The 21,753-nt window shown below is 38.0% G+C and overlaps 1 long non-coding RNA gene across 1 annotated transcript; it reads left to right on the forward strand.

Moving 5' to 3' along the window:
* Window positions 1-20,295: 20,295 nt before the first annotated feature.
* LOC125799236 (uncharacterized) lies at window positions 20,296-21,268 on the forward strand. The gene is made up of 2 exons (XR_007438068.1): window positions 20,296-20,572; window positions 21,055-21,268. It is a non-coding gene; the product is annotated as an uncharacterized LOC125799236 (long non-coding RNA).
* Window positions 21,269-21,753: the final 485 nt, after the last annotated feature.

Raw genomic sequence — 21,753 nt, forward strand, 5'->3', positions numbered from 1 at the left:
TCTAGCATATCAGTATTCTGCAAGGTTTACACATCCCAATTTAAACCCTACTTAGCTTGCTTGGATAAATGAGCGAGAAGGTGCTAAGCATGTACAAGGTAAGGGGTACCAAGTACTGAATCTACTTCATGGAAAATCAAAAAAGCAGAGTCAGTAAGAGTTAATTAGTGTAGATATCATGCAGTAGAAAAGCACCAACAATATAATCATCATGGAAGAGTTATCAGTACGGTGGAGTAAGCATGGCCTATTGGGTTGGCAACGGGTTGAGATACAGGTTGGCACTGTAGACACTGAAGGAACAGGATTTTTTTACTCCTTGGATATTCACAGCTATAATGTATAATGACTACATTACATTACATAACACTACATTTGTCAGACGCTTTTGTTCAAAGCGACTTACAATAGTGAAGTAATAGAAGGTAAAGGTAAAAACTTCTTTATATAGGGCCTAAAGGAGTGAAGAAGGGGAAGAAGGACATGAGGTTAGAAGTAAATAGTGCCAGGGGCCCGACTAGCAGAGTCCTCTTTGCTCGTGTTTGACCCACAGTCCCTATTCATTAGTGTTTGTATGTATTCACTGCTATGGATGGGTTAAAAGAGGTTGAATTCTGCATTAGTGCAGAGCAATGGTTGTTTGCAAAAGTAAGTTAGAAGAAAAACGATGTACACTTTCATGGAAAGAACACTTCTCCAACTGGTAAGCATAGAAATGTATTAAACATGCTTTGGGTTGTGTTGTAGCCAGTCGCACAGGGAAAATTTTACTAAGAATGAAATGGTTTAATGTAATAACAGCAAATTTAGGAAGCAATATCTGATACCCTGTAACAGGGAAGAACATGACAGTAGCACAGCTTCTACATCATGTTTTATTGAAAATGGCTTCTAATGATTGTAAACATACCTCTGATCTAAGAATTATTAGAAATGTGTGGATAGACCTCCAAAGAAAAGGGCCTGCAGGACAAACCAAAAGTTTCACAGACCTAAAAGCCTTTTCTAAAAAAGAACGCATGAAAATCCCTCTAAACAATAAGAGAAATCTTTAGTGAAAGTTCTACCAAGAGACTCAAATGCACATCACTCATATCTCAACCAATCACCAGCTTTTTACCTATATCTGGCTGATAAAATGTTCTGGCTGCATTTAAATACTGTGATACCCCCCAGAGGATAACTGCAGGGTGCCCAAGCTCTTGGTTTGGTTTCATTTCCTTTTTTGTCATTTTAAAGCTGATAGAAATAATGTAAGTGAGTTTGCCTAAACATTAGACGTGTCATTTAAAATTTTATGCCTTTTGAAAATCAGGTCTCCTTTTTAAAATAACGGAAAATACATTGTAATGCGTTTTGAATAAGTAAAGTCTTTTGCACAAATTTGGGCACCCAATGTTAAATTACACGTGTAGTTGATTTTTTAAAGTGAAAAGTTCAGTTATATCCTGTCAGAAGAACACAGTTCTGCACATTCTAAAGCATAACTACTGTTCATTGCTTCTCAGTTAGTTCCAAACCTGAAATGTGATTGGCTGGATCAAAGCTTTTGAAGTATTATTCTGCCACATATGCACATAACCTAGCAAGCACATACAGGACAAAAACACCAGCCACGACAAAGCAATAATGTTTTAGTTATACAAGTAAAAAACAGCTAAACGAATTTGTGAGCCATGGGATACAAAATATATATATATTCTGCCTAATGTTTTGGCCATTGTTTTTAACCCTGATGATGGGATGGGTTTCCTAAAAGCTGCTTAGCACAAAGACGATTTTTATATGATTGAGTGAACATCATACCATGCTAAGATGTTTGTAATATTAAGATTCTTCTGAGAAAGTGGGTGCTGTTCCTTGTTTAATACAATTAAAGGGCGGAGTCTAATGATGATGTTGATGTGTCTCAGCCTGTACAATATCAAAAATAAAAAAGTAGTGCAAAAGTAATGAGTTTCCAGATATTTTCTTCACTTATTTACACTTAAAAATTAACTGAATGTAGATAGATAGACAGATAGATAGATAGATAGATAGATAGATAGATAGATAGATAGATAGATAGATAGATAGATAGATAGATAGATACGAGGTATGAGGTAATGCAGTAATACAGAATAAATTAAGTATAGGAGATAGCACTCAAGTTAGGTGTGAGTAGTGTCCAGAAATGTGGAAGTACAGGATGTACCATTAAGAGTCAATGGTGCCCAGAAGTGCAAATGTTCAGGATGTATAGTAAAATGTCAATAGAGTCCCAGGGTGTAGATGTACATGTTACAGAGTGTGGTTATAGTACAGATAAACATAGACTGTGATAGAGGTGAAAAGGAAAAAAATAGAGGTGAGTATTATCGACCTGTAGCCTGCTGCTAACAATGCTAGCAATGCTGGAGCAGCATTAGCATTAGCCGCTAACAGCGCTGAGCACTAGTTCTTTTGCTGGCTACGTTGGAAAAACTGCTAACTAATATCACCCTGGGTTACCGGAACAGTGTTCCTCAGTGTAGGTCTGTTGGGTGGCATTAGCTGCTAACAGCTAGCTTTTGTGAAAATCTGTAAATCTAAGCGTACTGTAAGTAAACGGAAGCACTTTTTTTCACCCAAATAAAGAGTTTGCAAGGAAATCTGTGCAGAAATCTGTATAGATTAATATCCAGCGCTCGTTTCACTTGTCTAACTTGTCTGAAATGTTTTTTTTTTATTTTTTTTTAAGAATTACAGTTTTGTTTACTTAACTTAGCTTAGCTTTACAGGTCTGCTAAATTAAGAATAATAACATGGCGAGACCTCTATTCCTGCACCTTACTATCCGGTGCGAATTATGTACGAAAATAGACCAGAAAATAGATGTTTTTTAATAGTGCATCTTATAATCCGGTATGCTTTATAGTGCAAAAAATACTGTACAATAATTTTCCCTTAATGCAGAATCTGAAACAAAAAATGTTTCTACAACTGCATGCTTCTGTATGTGTCACGCAATAAAACTGACAGTGACTTCTGTGTGCAACTACCTATGCAAGTATTTCTTTAACCATGGGTGTGTGAGATAATCAAAAAATCCCTTCCATTAGAAAGATCTATGAGTACATTAGCAGCACAACACCTTCAAACACGTCCCTATAGCTTTATTATAAAAGCATGGTGAAGTAATTCTCCTTCCCTCATATATCTGTGTACAACAGCATGTCGTTTGGATGCCATGTTTAAGGAGTTCAGGGTCATCCTCCCTCCCCAGCCCTGACATCCTTCAGCACGGCCCCCACCTGCAGACTGATAACCTCTGGCTTCACCTGTCCCCATCCGTAACGGTAATGCCCCTGACAGGTATGGAGGGGAAAGTGCCGGGCATTAATCACCAAGCAGCAGCAGTAGCAGCAGCAGCAGCAGCAGCCTTGTGCAGGGCCGCCTCTAATGGGCCTCAGCTTTATGTATGTATATCTCTGTGGGACGCCCGCCATAAGCCCGAAACAAGCTAATCACACTTCAGTGTCCGTGAGGCACGAGGCTTCAAAGTGGCACCGCAAAATCTCAAATTAAGATTTTATTTTTCTTTTTTAGTGGAGGAGCTTTGGAATGCTAAAGCTTCTCCTCAGTCTGCACTGCAACTTCCTCTGAAGTTCGAAACGCTTTCCGCCGGAGCGGGAGAGGAGGATGACGTGTCCTTTCAAATCGAGCTGGGGACGGCGAGGGAAGCGATGTAGCCTTTGGCACCCAAGCACTTACTGTCAAGAGTTTTACTGTACTTAGCTAGGTTGAACTTTTAAAATCCTGCTATTTTTTGCAATGCACATTTCCTGGGTACAAAAAAAAAATACTCCGGCTTTTGGTATTATCTGTGATGAAGAGCAATCATAAAAATAAAGGTTCCTGAATGGTATTTAATTAAATTAATGGCTGTAAAAAAAGGCTATAATATATTCATGTCTTTTTTTTTCTTTTCTTTTATTGAACTTTTTCCCTTGACACACACTTACAGTACTTACAGTGTGGGTTTATGTACCAAAACAGTCCTAATTAAATTCAACCCTTTCCGTACATTACAATCTTACAAAATTACAAAAATAGCCACATGATCTTTGGGAAATGGCATGGAGGAACCACTTTTGGTTCCAAAAAGAAGTGTAAAGAACCTTATAACAATTGATTTAATAATTTGATGTTTCACAATTTTTTTTATTAATGTCTGCGTGATGGCACAGCTCAGAAATCCTTTTTTAAAGTTGAATTGTAAAAGTGAATTTATAGGGTCTGCACCATTGTTTGCATCTTATTGTTAGATTGTACATGACTCAAACCTGGAGTTACAAGGCTTTGAAAAAGGGTTAAGATTTCCGATGTGGAGGCCCCAGTGATGGATTCTTTACGACACAGAAGGAGAAATGTTTAGAATTAGAAGGATGCATTTAACCCCTTTATGCAGAACCAAATTTATGCTCGTTTTAGGTTAATGTCAATTCTTTAACTAAAATAAGTAAAATATAATCTGTACTTTGTACAAGATGTCTTGAAGTTGACGTCAAAAAGTTGCCAATAAAGCATTATAAAATTAATTAACTATTGTAAAGAAAGATGGTACCACATTAAAATAAGACTACCTTTATAAAGGATTTATAAATGGTTTACAATTAGTTTATTAATGATTACTAATTAAGTTCATTAGTTCATCATAAAATCATTTATATATCAGTTATAACACATACGTAGAAAGGGCAACAATGACCTGTTGTTTGTCAAATAGTGAACCCACAGCCATCTATATTGTTGCCCTTTCTACATATGTGTTATAACTGATTATTAATGATTTTTAAGGCATTTACAACCTAATTAGTAACCATTAATAAACTAGTTGTAAACCATTTATAAAGCCTTTATAAAGGTAGTCTTATTTTAAAGTGGTACCAGAAAGGTTACTGTATATTAGTGTATAATAAATATATCAATTTACTGTAAACACATTAAAAGAGTTTCAGCTTTTAGAGTTTTTTTTAGAAAAAAATATTATAATATTGTAATTATATATAAATATAAATTATTCTTGTAAAACACTGGCAGCAGTTACCACTCCAGGAAGTAAATCACCAGAATATTGAATTCACCTGTGACTGTCACAGTACTTAAGACCATTCAGCACACACACTCGTTGTATTGAGTATTGTTCGGTTCTTCCTGCATTATAAAGCATGAATTATCTGTTATTGCCTGCTCTCGTTTCTGACCATTTTTCCATGTACTTGGACTCTGCTTTTTTGCCTGCCTTTCGTAACTGATTGCCTGCTTTTGAAACCTGGACTGTTACTCACTTTTGATATGTTATTTCCTGTTGGCTCCTGTTTACCGGTACTGACCCTGCATATCCTAACTACTCTTGTGTAATACTCTTTTTTTATAATAAAATCTCTTACTTGCATCTGCGTGTGTCTGAAATCTGCCTCACCATGACAAACTGAAACTGAAACACTTATTTAGGTGGAGCTAATCTACAATAGGCTAAATAAGAAGGTAACGTATATAGAAATTAAGTTTCCTGTGGAATCACAAAATAGTAAATTGAAATATGCAGACTTGATGTTAACGTTTTAAAACTGTAACAATGTTTCCATGGTATATTAAACTGTTTTACAGTATTTTAATACAATCAAGCCCTTTATTCCCTATAGTAGCTTTTTACATTATACAGAGATGCTAAAATCTATCCAGAAGCATCTATTGAAAGTTAATTTTTTTAGGTAAGCAAATGTGCCATTACTCTAAAATCCGTTCCTGAGACCTGATCTTTAAGACCGTAACCCAACCGGAGCACACTCTTCCATAGTCTATTGTTTGTGGAATGGGTCAGATGCTGATGCGAGTGACCACAGTGCTCCGAATGACCTTATGAGTAGATTCAGGAAGATGATTTCCACACAGCGTAATGATATCAGTCACCGCACAGCCGAGTTATTGCTTTCAGGTTGTAACGATTCAGAAAACGAGCTGACCCAGTGGATTGCTGATGTGTGAAGTGGCAATATTTGGTTCAGTACTGACCGCATTCAGATGGTGTGACACTGTGCAGGATAAGCACAACCCAAATCTGCTGACGCTTCACTTTCTGCCACTAGGATAGACTCCCGGCTGCTCCTCTGGGTATCGCAAAGAGAATCACAAACAGCATGGTAAACACAGATAAGCATGTAAGTATACATATTATTGACAGCAATATGAAAACCGTGGTTGATTGAACTAATTGAAATTCATGCAACAGTCATGGCATTTAGGTCATCTCCCTCACCAAGCCCGTGGAGCATTCATCCAAACAGTATGATGGATGGATGCTAATTAGTTTAAAATCCCCTATAAAATACCAGGGGAGAAAAAAAAACGTGTGAACTTCTGCCTTCCGCAGTTGCAGATGAACTGGGGGAATGCATCAGTGTAGACTGTTCTGGAAGTGTACATTATTACCCATTAAATGAACTATGAAGTGGTGCTGCCCCACAGCAGCCCCTGAACGCTGTTCCATGTCTGCTATTTCTCTTCATTAAGCTTAAACTCTTCTTTTACTGTCCTTAAGAAATTAAAAGAGGCAGGATAAAAGATTGAAGCATATACTGTACACTATGTGTCTCATTCAGTACTGTGCAAAAATTTTAGGCACCAAAGCAAATTACACAAATCCATTTATCTCAGCAATATGAGTATTGTTTTTACCTGAAAAACCACATATGATTTGAACAGATGCAATTAAACATATATACAGTGAAACATAACTAGGAATTCTCATTTTGAACTAAGTATGTTATATCCTGTGAGCCAAGCTGAAGAACAAAGTGTAGTTCCAGATTTATCCTGCATGCCCTCAACCAGCATGTGAATATGTTCAGTTCCATCAGCAGCTCACCTGATTTACCAAATTGCCAAAATTGGTGTTGATATGATAGGAACTAGAAATAACTCTATTAAACTTATTCCATACTGAAATTCCCACTGGTGCTTAAAACATTTGCACAATACTGTATGTGTCTAAATGTGGACACCCCATCTACTGAATGCATTCAGCTACTTTTTGTTGCATCCATTGCTGATACGCTGATAAAGATGTGCAAATGCACATGCAAAGCTTGTCTAGTCACTGTAAAGACAGACACAAAACAACACACAAAGCAATTACAGAACTACAATTTCAACACTTGAACACAGGTTTTAATATCCCAGCAGTCAATATCCTACAGCAGTGCTATTCTAGTCACACATTTAGCTAGGTAGCTACCTGAATAATTTATTAACTACCTTAGCAGTGCCATACTATCCATAAATATACCTCAGCAGTGTAATTCTAGCCATACATTTAACTCAGGAGTGCTCCTACTCAAGTCTCATATAGCTAGTTAACCAGGGATTTTACATAGAGAAAGGCAGTCACTCTCTTGATAAACAAACAGATGCTAAAGCTAAGTTAGCTTAGCAAACATTACTATTCTAGTCCTTTGCTGCTTATATCTTTCAGCTGAAAAATGAAAGACTCGTGAGGAAAAACCCAGCAAATTGATTACAAGAGTGGCAAGTGATGGTAAATGCTTTATTTTATTTTATTTTATTTGTGAGTGCTATTTTTTTATATTATTTGAATAAACACCAAAAACACTCTGGCTGAATATTTTAGAATATTTAGCCAAATATTCAGTGCACCCATACTGAGTAGAAGAGGATGATTTGGGAAATAACCAATACATCAACTAAAGGTCCTTTAGATATGTAAAAGGTTCTTCACACTCACACATCTTTTCACAGTTCTTAAAGTCTTCATTTCCCAGAGAACTACCCGAATGTGTATATAAAAAGTACTTTTTTTCATTCTCAGTGACTCATTTTAAAGGTTAGGTTCCTCAAAATTCTACCAATGCAAAGTGTGGAGCTACTTACAGCTTGTCAATGGTGTAAAAACAGTGATAGCATTAGCATTGGCTAAAAACACTGTATTTCAGAATGCTGGGGGCAAACAGAGGGGAGCTGTATTGCAACATCTTAAGGGTTGTCATATTGTCATATAAGTCCTATCCAAATGGGATTACAAAATATACAATTAATATATACCAATATCCTTCTATACTCATTTACCTCTAATATGATTTAAATAATCTAAATTAGTCTTTTTCTTCCCAAAATTGGTTGAAATCACTAAACTAAACTGGTTGAAATCAGCAGACTGCAAGTAAAATCCCCATTGCATTTGTTTTTATATAAACACAGAAGGTAGCTGTTTAGCTCATTTTTGTTCCTCTGGGTTTCTTGATTATATTGTCAAAGAAAAGTGACAGAGCATTCCAAACTTTCATTTGAGTGAAAAAGATCTTCCAGCCAATTACTGGATACAACAGAAATGAAATAATCTGAGAAACAAAAGCCGCAAAATGCAAGAGGATGAGGCATTCTTCGGGTGCTCCCTGATCTACTAAAGCTCCCCACTGCTTAAGCCACTTTCTATAGAGGTGCATGCATACTAATGACTGCCAAAGACAGTTCCTTCCCTTTTTTAATTGAACTGAAATTAAGTGGAAGAAACTGCAAGACAATTAACTGGGTTATGTTTTTTTTTTTTTATCTGGGTAGCACAGTCTGGAGCAGCTTCAGTGGCAAATTGGTGATGGGCTGCAGGAGCTGCCAGGCACAATCTCATCCTCACCATTTCAGGGGGCTCTGTTTATCTCGTTTTTTCAATTAACCTCCCCGGTTTAACTCCCCATCATAAAGCCATGCACATGTTTGCTCCAAAGAACAAATAAAATCGCCTCTTCTCTCCGTTTCTCTCCCTCCCGTCTCTCTTTCTCGGCTGCCTTCCCTTCCTCTTTCCCTTTCTCTCTCTTTTTCCCTCTCTCTCTCTCTCTCTCTCTCTCTCTCTCCGTGTGCCATGCTTGGTAGTAAGCAGCGGCTGCCTTGCTTCATAGAGCTGAGGCGGGTTTTGGAGGGGGGTGGGAGGTAGGAGGGGGGCACATGTTTGCGATTAAAGAGTTCAAATCTGTCGTAAGCAGAGAGAGCTTTGTAGATATTGCAATTTTGTGATAACTTCCTCCTCATTTGCCGCCATAGCTTCCTCTTCTGGCGAGGATGAGCAGAGAGAGAGAGAGAGAGAGATAGAGAGAAAGAGAGAGACAAGGGTGAGAAATTGACAGACAGAAAGAGAGAGATGGATGCAGGAGATGTCAACTTAATCCGAACTGTTTGGAAAACTAAGCTTAATAATGACTGTTTTTCCTTTTTTTTTTTTTTTTTTTTTTTTATAAAATAAAGTTAACCCATAGGAGCCCAGACCCAGTTTAGAATATTGATACAAAGTGTAAAATTTAATCTGTTAAATAAAGTGAACATCTGTTACTAGATTAGGGTTAAAATCCTGATGTAACACAAAAGAAACAACACATTTATAACTTTTAGATTTCAAACTTTTGTATTTCAAAATATTGTTCTAGAAATCGTTTCAAAACTTGTTCAATGGAATGTAAAACATTTCATTATAGAATTTATATGAACTTGTTTCGTCTCCAGCACTAACCCAGCACTCCCATATTTTGTTAATAAAGTCAGATGAACTAAAACACACATTCACACACTGTCCTGAGATGTTCTCAGGATGTTCAGTGTATGTGACTTGGAAAGTGCATAAGTTAAAGTAAAGAACAGTGCTGTAAGTTACTTTACACAGCTTTTAAATGATGTTTGACACATTCTGTATGTCACCGTGGGTTGTTTTGGGTTAAAAAAAAGCTTTCTTGGAGTTCTTGGAGTAAACAAACCACCTGGTTGCCTAAAGAATAATGGATGGTTCTTTAAGGGAAGGTGGCAGTGTTTTTAGCCAGTCATTTAACACAATGACTGAGACGCTCTTCCCTAAAGAACTGAAAATCCAATAACTCAATACACACTATAATAAACAATAGGATCTGCTGCCCATTGGCTTCTATTATAAGTGTGTTTTGAGATTGTTTAGGTAACAGCTTGAAACTAAATTTGAAGGTGATTAAAAAAAAAAAAAAAAGATTATAATAGATATAGACTTACGACAATTTACAATTTGACAATTTACTGCCAAGATGGCTAAGAACGTCTGACTGAATGTCGGACCCAATTTCGATCTTTTTCAATCTTTAATATGGAAACCAACGATTGAAGGCCTTTTAGCACCTTTATTGTTGGGTTGTCAGGTAATGTTGTCAGGTAAATAAAACAGAATAAATGAAACTCCTGTTATATCAATTATTTAAAATTATGTCACATGATTGTGCTGTACAACAAAATACAGCCTTTTTTTCTATGATACAGGCACTTTAACACAACATTAAGCAACATTTTCACCTTAAAATAGAAGCTTCAAAATCATTGCAATGCTCTGTTGTTGCTGTTCATTACTCAGCATGCTGCTAACTGCACAATATATCTTTAGTGAAGCTAGTCAGGTCGAGACTTGCAAGAACTGTGTAATGCTGCACAACCCATATTTAAATCATATTTGCTTAAAATCCTGTAATATTGGTGTCCAGATATGTATGTTCAAAAAGTGTATTGACTTCACGGACTGCTTAAAGCTTGAGGTGCACTTACCAACAGTAGGAGGAGCCCAGGAGCAAGAAATACCAAACTGTTGCTTTAAAAAATGTACACTTCACAGTCAGTGCTACAATATGCTACATTTAAGCACACTTGTCCATCCTGATACGTCTGACTTTGAGGGTTTTCTTTGCTCTTTAGAAAACATCTTGAGTTCTATGTAGTCTGGATTACGGGCCAACTCAAAATGGAGCCCGACGAAATGGAGTCCCCTTGCACCAGCACTCCCCGATTAATCATCGCTAATGAGCCGCAGACCCTGGGGAATACAACAAGAATCAAAACAAATTAATTGGGAGCAGTGCAGGAGATTGTAAAGTACTCATTATGTTTTTTTCTACTTCCCTCTTAAACACGGCAAACAATATTTCCCTCATGCAATCAGAGCCATGGTTTATGAAATCAAACATACTATTGTCCTGGGAGAGCTGCTCTTTTGACAGGCCTGTGATTGAGTGCATCCATTATCCTTCCTCAAAAGAGACGCGCTGCTCCGCATGCACTGGCTCGGCTCTTTTCTGGGCCAGGGTGGCCAGAGCTGCAATTATTAAACAGCTTCTGCTGCTGCTGTTGTCCTGTTAGGCTCTGCTCATGTTCAGAAATTGGCTCTGGTCTCACTATAAACCACTTGTTTGCAAGTGTTTGACTGACATCACGGTAAAAGAGATCTGTAGTCTCAGTTTCTAAAATCAGAGGTTCCGCCAAAACTAGATGATGAAGGCTTGCACAGAGTAAGGTGTGATAAAAATGCAGAAAATTGACTTTGACTTATTCATTATGATCAAAAGGCTTCATATCTGATCAGATGTGTATACAGTTTACAGTCACATATGAAATTGGCTTTAACATCAGAATGTGAGTGCTATTAAAATTTGTTTAGTTAGGAGCATCTCTTTCAAAGAGTGAGATTTTGATGAAAGAGCTGAACAGGTGTTTCACTTATAGAGCAATCGGCCGCTACAGAGGAATACCCTTTAGCTTCTCATGAAGTTTAACAACACATGGACCCATCCAGCAGGTCTTTAGGTGAGAGACAAGATAGGTATCAAAGACTATATTCAGATGGCAAGCAAATCAGATTTGTTTCCGGAATCAAATCTGTTAAAATGACTGTTCACACTATTAGTTGTAAGTGATCAGATTTATATTTATCTAAATGTAAAGGTATTATTTGGACTGATACGAGAGAGTAATATTACAGGTTAGCAGCATGCCAGGTCCAGAGCAGCAATGATAGTGATGCTATTTTTTCTTTTAGAAGTCAGTGGAGGGAGAAAACACAATCAATTCAACAATATCACAAAACTCAAAGAGTAGCAAAAAGGGCTAAAGAACAACAGCCCAGCCAGATAAATAAAAGGCTGTAATATTATAGAGTTTATCTCTTGGTTTCTTCTCTATAACTTCTATAGTTAATATAAATTGAAAAAGCCAGTTTCAAAACCAAAAACTGCTTAATGTAGAAACTATGCATTAAACGTTTTTTTTAACAACAATATTAAATATTAAATACAACCATCTTGCACATGTCAGAAATATCGTCCGTGTGATTAAAATGGACATGACTTCTTACATCCTCGACAAAATGGCTACGAGTCATTTTTCACACGAGCCACATGCGGCGTATGCGAGCCTATGCATGAGGGCAGGTGTGATTCAGTTCACGCACGGCACATGGGCGAAAAGCAGCAGCCGGCGCAGCAGCAGCCAGAGAAAGTCACTATGATTACTACTCAGCCATAATCCCTTTTCTCTGATCTCTGCTGATTTTAGTTTAATATATCTGCGACTTTTTTAGGGGAAGGAATTATTCAAATACAAGCGCTCAGTGGAAATCTCTTCTCCACCTGCAGGCATTCAGAGGCAAGTTGTGCAGGGCGAGAGGGAGGGAGGGAGGAAGAGAGGGGGCTGAAGGGGGTGATGGTGATGGTGGTGGTGGAGGTGGTGGTGGAGGTGGGAGGAGGCAGCAGGAGATAAATCACAGGAAAGTGCTCAAATGCCCTCTGAGGATTTTCCCCACACATGTTTCTCTCTGCACAGGGGTGGTGCTGGCCATCATAAACGCTGCCCGAGTCTCCTGCCTTGTTAATTTACGCGCAGGCAGCGTGTGCAGGCCAGCGTTTAGAGCTGCACCCTCGAGGCCACAGAGGCTTGAACCCTGATCTGGAGAGGCGGCTAATAGCAGGCTGATAGCGGCTTTACTTTGGAATTCATTCCACATCTCTCGTCTCTCCATGTACGGTATGGCCCGCGCTATCATAGGTCTAATTACATGAAGACCTTTACGTGTTAATTTAATAGAACCGGATATTGTGAAAATATTATTTCAATGATGAGGATCTCAGGGACCTGATCAGTTTTCTATTTGGGTACCACTTTAAAATAAGACTACCTTCATAAAGAGTTTATAAATGGTTTACAATTAGTTTATTAATGGTTACTAATTAGGTTGTAAATGTCTTAAAAATCATGAATAATCAGTTATGTGGCTGTGGGTTCACTATTTGGCAAACAACAGGTCTACGTACATTTCTACCTATGTGTTATAACTGATTATTAATGATTTTTAAGGCATTTACAACCTAATTAGTAACCATTAATAAACTAAACCATTTATAAACCCTTTATAAAAGGTAGTCTTATTTTAAAGTGGTACCTATATTTGTGTAATATATGAGGGTCCTGGTTGGTTTGCATTAGGGTTTGAATGAATAGTAATGTTTATTAGTGTTTATAAATGTTTATTTTTGCACTATAAGGGACGCTTAAAAAAAAATAATGATCAGTTCACTATATAATCTAGTGCACCTTATGTATGATTTTTGCCAGTCAGGTTGTAAAGTAGCAGTAAAGCTACTCCACTGAAGTGCAGCATTATAGCTTAGTTCTTCAGCACCGAGACTTGAAACAGGAGCAGTATTAGCATTAGCTGCTAACCATGCTAAGCACTAGCTCATTAGTCATGCAGAGGTGAGTATTATCAGCCTCTTGCCTGCTCCTAACCCTGGCTAGCACTGCTGGAGCAGCATTAGCATTAGCTGCTATTCACGCTAAGCACTAGTTAGCTCTTTTGCTGTTCACAGGTGAGTATATCGAACAGCAGCCTACCCATTTACAGTGTTAAAACAAGCCACATGGGATGAACCGCTAGCTGATAATGCCCTGGGATACCAGAACTCTCAGGGTTCCTCAATGTAGCTCTGTCGAGCTAGCCTAAGTTAAATTACTGTAGATAAATGGAAGCACTTTTTCTGGAGAGAAATCTGTGTAAAGTAACATCCATTGGTTGTTTGACTTAAAATAATGCCTGTTATAATCCTGTGCGCCTTGTAGTGTAAAAAATATGTTGTATACATAGTTGTTTAAAAAAAAGTCTACTATTTATAATTTCCAAAGCTGAAACTAAGACGAGGTCACAAATTGATGTTTGTTTGTTTTTCAAATTCTTTTAAATGCAACAGAAATAGCAGAAAGTAGTCAAATCTTTTTTACAATAAAGCTGACAAGCAAGTTTGTTATTTCTTGTCTTCTTTTGTCTGTGAGTGGAATAAATTTTGTGATGCCAGACAATTTATGATGTCCAGAGTGTTCCCTCTTACTACCACAGGTGTCAGTGGTTAGCAGTGGATGCTTTATTTTGAGCTAATTATGTTCTCTAGGTTTGGAGGAATCTGGGAAGGGCAATCACACACAGTGGAAACATGTACAGTATTGTGGTCAGAACAATCAGTACTCCGGATCAGTATTCCAGATGAAAAGGACCATTTGAACAAACATAAGAACCCAGGGTCTGTCATGGGATTGGGTTGTGCCAGTACATTTCATTTACATTGAAATCTTTGAGTAATTTATACTGCCTTTAACACAACATATTTTCCAAATGCTGCACAAACTACAAAGGCATGGCTATGAAGGAAGATAGTATGTGTACTAAATAGGCTTGCCTGGAGCCTGGACCTGTCCTAAATAAAGAATGTGTAGAGAATTTTGATACGAAAAATAAATGGACATATCACGCTAATGCTTGGTATCACAAGTGGCAAAATGTCTCTGTCCTGTGTTGTGAGACAGTTTGCATTATTCAGTAGAGGTAAATGATTTACCTGAATTGCAGGAATGGATGTATGTTTATTAATAAATGGTATGAAGCTAAGCAGATAAAATATGATTTTTTTTTATGTCAAGTTTGTGGTGAAAATATGATTTGATGTTGATCCAACACAACGATCAAATCTACTCCTCATATTTGAGCTAAAGGCTGTTCAGGTGCAGTTTAACCTGATTTATTATCCAGATAATTACTACAGCTTTTAACAAATGCGATCTTTGCCACTGCTCCATGCTAAATTGCACTGAGATATGTGCTGAGATATATTCTTCCTGTATTTACTTTCTTTCTCCTGCTCAAGTCTGACCAGTAAGTGGAGAGAATAAAATGCTCAAGTGGTTTGTTGTGTTGCATTTTGTTAGACTTGCAACAAAACTTGGTTTTCCTTAAGTGAAACCAAAAATACACGTTAACTGATTCAGAACAGAGAAAATAACTGCTGGTGTAAAAAAAAAAAATCAAACAAACAAACAAAAAAAAAGTACAAAGGAAAAAGTTGTGTATATTGTACTGTTTTGTCTGTAAGTAATATGTGATATGTGGTGCATTTATGTTCACATACAGTTTAACTGTTCACCATCCTTTTTCCACATCTGGGCCTCTGAAATTCTTTCCCATAGAAGTTCCCATAAGTACATAAAGATGTAGCTGACTTTTGCTTAAAGCTCCTGCGCAGCCTAGCGTAGCTTTGCAGAGTGAATGCGTGTGGCTGGAGTGCGAACGGTTCAGCTAGAGGATCAGGTCCAGCACGGCTCCTCCAGCTTTCATCCTCGGCTAGCTTTGTGCAGGCGCCAGCCTGAGCATCCACAGCCTGGGAACAGTTGGCCCTGCTGTCATCACACAAACACAACACAATGAGACTAAACCCGCTTATGTACTCTGACAATGTGCAGCTTAAAGTCCTCTGCCAGCTATCTGATTGAGGTAGCGCTCAGCTGGAGATGCCAGCGGTGGTGCCAGCGCGGAAGCTCCAAGAAGGTTTAAACATCAATATCTGCGTTTCTGGGGGGCCACCAGCAAATGGGTTTGCCAGTGGTCTTAGATAAAACGTCCTCATTACCTTGAAGCTGTATTGTGTGGACTGTTTGACACAAACACAAACGTACACAAAAGCAAACATTTGCTACCATTCTGAAATGTTGCTGATTAGATTCAGAAATGAAAATGTTCCTTGGCAATACAGTTATTTTTGGTTCCAGTAACGTTTTGAATAGATGGACAGTTCTTTCAATACAGTTTATATGAACTGGATATAGCATATTGTATATACAGCTCTGAAGAAAAGAAAAAAAAGCAACCACTTAAAAAATGATGAATTTCTTTGATTTTACCAAATTGAAAACCTCTGAAATATAATCAAGAGGAAGATGGATGATCACAAGCCATCAAACCAAGCTGAACTGCTTGAATTTTAGCACCAGGAGTGGCATAAATTTAACCAAAAGCAGTGTGTAAGACTGGTGGAGGAGAACATGCCAAGATGCATGAAAACACCAAATATTGATTTCTGAACTCTTAAAACTTTATGAATATGAACTTGTTTTGTTTTGCATTATTTGAGGTCTGAAGCTCTGCATCTCTTTTTGTTCTTTTAACTATTTCTCATTTTCTGCTAATAATAAATGCTCTAAATGACAATATTTTATTTGAAATTTTGGAGAAATATTGTCCGTAGTTTTTTTTTTTTAAATGTTCAATTTTACTCAAGCCATCTCCTGACATAACACTTTATGTTCAGCTTAGGTACCATTCCTATGCTCTATTCCGGAGGTTCTTAACCTGGGGGTCGGTACCCCCCAGAGGGTCGTGACATACTTCCAGGGGGGTCACGTTTTCTTAGTTAAACTTGAGGCAAATCAGATTTGGGTCAGATTTTTTACTAAATCAAACCGACTCATTCTCAGGCTTAATTCAGAGAACCACATGCTTTAAAACCGGTCGCTTTTTATAAAGTATCTTTTTGCTGATTCAAACTGACTCATTCGCCTCGATCTCAATCTCGATTCAGGTTCATACATGAGCACCGCGACTCTGCAAGTCCAGGCTGGATTAAAATGGAGCGTTTTTTTAGAAGGTCGAGCTTCCAGAAAATTATGATGAAAAGTACTTGAAATATAAATTTACACAGAGAAGCGAAGGAGAGGATGCACGACTGCAGTATGGGATCTGTGGCGAAGAACGCTTTCTGCCTGATTTCTGGATTTTTCTGTTAAGAGAGTTCCCAGCACTAAGTTCAATGGCACTGAAAAAAATCCTCCCCTTTGGATCAACATTTCTCTGTGAATTATGATTTTCTCCACGATCTTAAAAACAAATACAGAGCCCGTCTTAACGTGAAAGACGAGTTGCGCCTGTTCCTGAGCCCTACAATGCCATGCATAGAAAATATTTGTGCCTCAATGCAGGCCAAACCATCCCAACCATTTTATTTGTGCAGCCAATGGGGGGGGGGGGGGCAAAATTTTAAAAGGTTAAAAAGGTTAAGAACCCCTGCTCTATTCCATGAGTTTTTGCATGCCAGTGCATGTGCAAATCAATTAACACATGGGTAAACTATGGGTTGAGTTTGGAATGATGACTCTCCATCCAGTACTTTTAGGATGATTTGCGGTTGAGGTGGGATGTTGATCATTCAGCATCCTGACCGGACTAATGCACTTGTTACTGAATTCAATCAAATTCACAGAGCAATGACGTTCCATAATGTAGTAGAAAGTCTTTCCTGGAGAGTAGATACCGTTGCTCCAACAAATGCAGTATAAACCCTTTTTAAGACTCTTAATTTTGGAAGGAACAATGAATGAATGAAATAAATGATGGTGGAACAAACTACCTTCACCTACCAGAGCAGGAGAATCTCTCGCTATCTTTAAAAAACTCCTGAAGACTGAGCTCTTTAAAGAGCTCTTACTCTCCTAACACCTCTAACTAACTTCTAGTCAAATTTTCTTCTTGCCCTCCTTTCATCCTCTATCCCACTTTTTCGCTTTGGCCTCCTTTAGGCCTTAAAATAAATGTTCTTTTTTTTGTTTTGTTTTTTTTTACCTTGAACTTCTATGTCTTCTATTACTATATGGACGTCATTATTGTAAGTCACTTTGGACAAAAGCGTCTGCCAAATATAATGTAATGTAATGTAATGTAATGAAATGAATGAGCAGGTGTCCCGATACTTTTGTCCATATTGTGTATACAGTGCCATCTGCAGGGAATGTAAATGCTGCAGTTTTCCATATACTACCACTTTAAACTCACCTTCTATTATTTTTGCGTGTTGTTCATTTGCAGTCCCCTAAACAGTTAAACCAAAGTCTGTTAATTAACCCGCTAACCATCAAAGCCGTAGAGACTAATGAAGCACTAAAGACGCTCTAATGAACCATTAAAGAAAGTGCACACAGTTACGTATCGGAAGCACGGAGCTGAAAACACTGCAAAACATGCATGTAGCACAGACAACACACAAACCCACCCTACTAACCCACCCATGCTGTCTGCGGCACACCCAGAAATAAGGAGCACAGGCGGAGAAGAGCTCGTCTACATCTTCAGCCGACAGATGAATGCCAATTAATCACGCAGGCAAACACTCCACAACCCAGCAGAATGTTTTCCCTCTGCGCTTCCCCTCGATGTGGCAAATAACGGGCCTGCCTGCCACACAGCTAGACACTTTGTCAAACAAATATGATCAAAACAAAGCTAATGACGTGTAAATTGTTTATGATGTTCATTGCAACCACAAGCCCCCGTGAGTGTGTGTGTGTGTGCGTGAGTATGAGTGTGTGTGTCTTTGTGTGCTGGTAGGGGGTAATCACTGCCATCGGCTTGACATAATCAGGAGGAAATGAATATGAACATTTTACATCATACGTCCCTCGACTTCAGTGGAAAAAGGGATCTGCAGACGTGGGATGAAATCGCTCCCGCTCTCATGTTGCTCTTCATCGTCAGTAAATGTGTGCTGCTGAAAATTGCATTTGTGAGAAATCGAGCAAAATGGAATTGTTTCGCAAGGTTCTCCACAAGCTTTGCAAAGTTCCAGCTGGAATACAATCAGATGTGGTGAGACAGCGCTAGAACAGCAGCTGTATGTGTTCCTTTCTAAAATTGTATTTTTCTTCTATATTGTAAATGAATACGGAAATCATCCAGACTATGAAGGGACACATAAGGAATCATGTAGTAAATTTAAAAGTGTTAATCAAACCAAAATACTTTGTGAAGCAATTAGGTAGCTCCTATCTGGGGTGCTGTTTACTTGCGGTTTCTGAGGCTGGTAACTGGAAATCAATTTTTCCTGTGCAACTGAGGTAACTCTTGGTCTTCCTTTCCTGGGATGGTCCTGATGAGAGCCAGTTTCATCATAACGATTTTGATGATCTTTGCTACAGCACTTCGGCAAGTTCGGATTGACTGACCTTCGTTTCTTAAAGATATTTTTTTCTTTACTTAGTTGATTAGAACATTACTCAAATAGAGCTATTCTCTGTATACCAACTAGAGCTGGGCAATATGGACCAAAAAAAAATCTTTTAATATATTTTTATCCCCTACTAAAAATCTACAGATGATAAACAAATAGTTAAAAACAAGTTTTTATTTATTTAGTTCTCACTTAAATTTTTCCTTTGTGGTTAAATGCAACCAGAAACAAGCAAAAAAAAAAAAAAAAAAAACGAATTGTGAACAGTGCGCATGGCAGGGAGGGGCTATGCTCACTCTGAACAACAGGAGGCAGCAACGTTTAGTCGGTTGTGGAAATTAAAACTCAGAAAAAAAAGATTTTTATAAAAACACATCGTCTTTAACTGTAAATTTTAATTACTCGATTTATCGCCCAGCTCTAATACCAACTCTTCTGTATACCAATCTTCATGACACAACTGATGCTCTTAAACCATTAAGAACAAAATCTAATGGGATACTATTATACAACTTAAAAAGAATTTAATCTGATTACTCTTAGTTCCTTTGGTCATTTTTTTTAAAGCCAAATGTTTAAATAAAGATTATTAGGACCTCAAAAGACCACCAGAGAGCAGAGAGTTATATTTGGGTAATGGATCATTTTTACCACTGCAGTGACACTGCTAGTCCCCACTGCTAGCTGTTAGTGTGTGTTGCACTGGTATGAGTGGATTAGACACAGCAGCAGTGCTGCTGGAGGTTTTAAACAATGCATCCACTCACTGGCCACTTCTTTAAACATTCCTACCGAGTTGCTCCAGAGACAAATGCTGCTGTAAAACACCATCCTTTAGTCATTTGTCAGTGGTCAGTAGAGGTCAAACTGGCTCTCATCGATATGGCCCTAAAATTATATCACGATATTTCATGGTATTATCGCTATAACGATACTCTTGGCGATATGACAAAAAAATAAAAAATACACAACTGCAACAAAACAAAACTTACATTTTATTATTGTATACGATATGATATTGCACACCTCCAACCTCTAAATTCCAGAATTTAAGCAGATTTGTAACAGAAGTCAGTGATTCAGAATGTAATGATACTACTAATAATAATAATAATAACTGCACTCCAGATATCTCCATATATTAAAGTAAAATAATGATACTAGACAGATTATAGCTGCGGTCCAATCTGAAGGGAGCTGCCCAACTAGGCAGCATTTCCAGGCAGCATAGGCGCGCTCCCGAGAAAAGGTCTGTCCCATACGGAAGGTAGCATGTGCTGCCTACCTGGGCAGCTGCCTTATTTTACCCCGATTCTGAAGGCAGCGTGAGATGTATCCTTCACGGCGAAGGCAATCCCATGATGCATTTCACCAGCTCAGAGTTCCAGCTCTCAGATTTAAAAACATGGCGGACGGAGCCGGCACTGCGAGGGAATTTCTGTACAAATGTAAGTAATTTCCTCCTGTATTTCCACTCACCGCTGCGTGGGTTTATCAAACTAGCATATTTGTTTTAAGTTGTTTTCCATTGTTTTTTTCGCCTGTACTTTATTTAATGTAAGACCTGACCGGCGGAAGCTACCGTTAGCTTATCGCGCTAATTTACCGGGTAAGCTAACACGCATCTAGCCGACTTACAGACTACCAAACGCGGCTGCAGCGCTGAGGAAACCCCCGCTAGGAAACAAAGATACCCTGGCCGTCCAGTATAAAAAGTTTTAAAAGTGATTTACTGTGTAAATAGTTTAATTGTTAGAGGGAATAACTGTAGACTTACCTGTAACTCAGTGATTTAACGCTTAAATAGTTTAATTGTTAGAGGGAATAACTAGATTTACCTGTAACTGAGTGATTTACTGTGTAAATAGTGGAATTATGAGCGTGTTCTCCATAAACCGCTGTTACTAATTCAGATTTATTTTTTCCACAGGGATGAACGTGGGCCGGGGAAGGTGAACTCTGGTCAGACCGGCTGGAGGCAGCGTTAGCTCCCTTTATGAATAGTTTTTTTTTTCTTTGAATGTAATAAAGTTTTCTCTCTTAACATTATTATTTTTGCTTGCTGTGTGTTTATTGTCACTATGCTTATTGTAGTATCACATCTCAACTAGTGGGTATGGGTAAATAAAAAAAATTAAAGTTTATGAATCATGTTATGTTTGTGTTTTATGCAACTAAAAGGTAAAGATAAATTAGCTGACTCTGTATGAATGTACTATTGTGTGAAAACGTAAGCATACAAAATATTTATTATATTATGGTTTCATTACTCATGCATTTCTACGAAGCATCTAATCAAAAATAAATTAAATACATAAATAAAACTGATCATACTCTGAGAATGAAGTGAGGAAAAGTGTATAATTAAAGTAAATCATGAATATTTAAATATCTGTAATATTTGGATGAGTAAAAGAGAAATAGCTGCCGCTGCATTGAGATTTATCCCGATGTAAGTGATCATTAACTTTCGTTATTTATAAACAGCTCACGAGCACAGCGCGCTAGACGTGATGACGTATGCTGACTCCAGAGCGTGTCCCGAACGCGCTGCCTTATAAGATCCCTTATGGGTGAAAATGCTGCCTTTGAAGGCAATGACTACCTAGGCAGCTCCCTTCAGATCGGA

This window comes from Astyanax mexicanus, chromosome 3 (assembly GCF_023375975.1).
Source record: "Astyanax mexicanus isolate ESR-SI-001 chromosome 3, AstMex3_surface, whole genome shotgun sequence".
Classification (NCBI taxonomy): Eukaryota; Metazoa; Chordata; class Actinopteri; order Characiformes; family Acestrorhamphidae; genus Astyanax; species Astyanax mexicanus.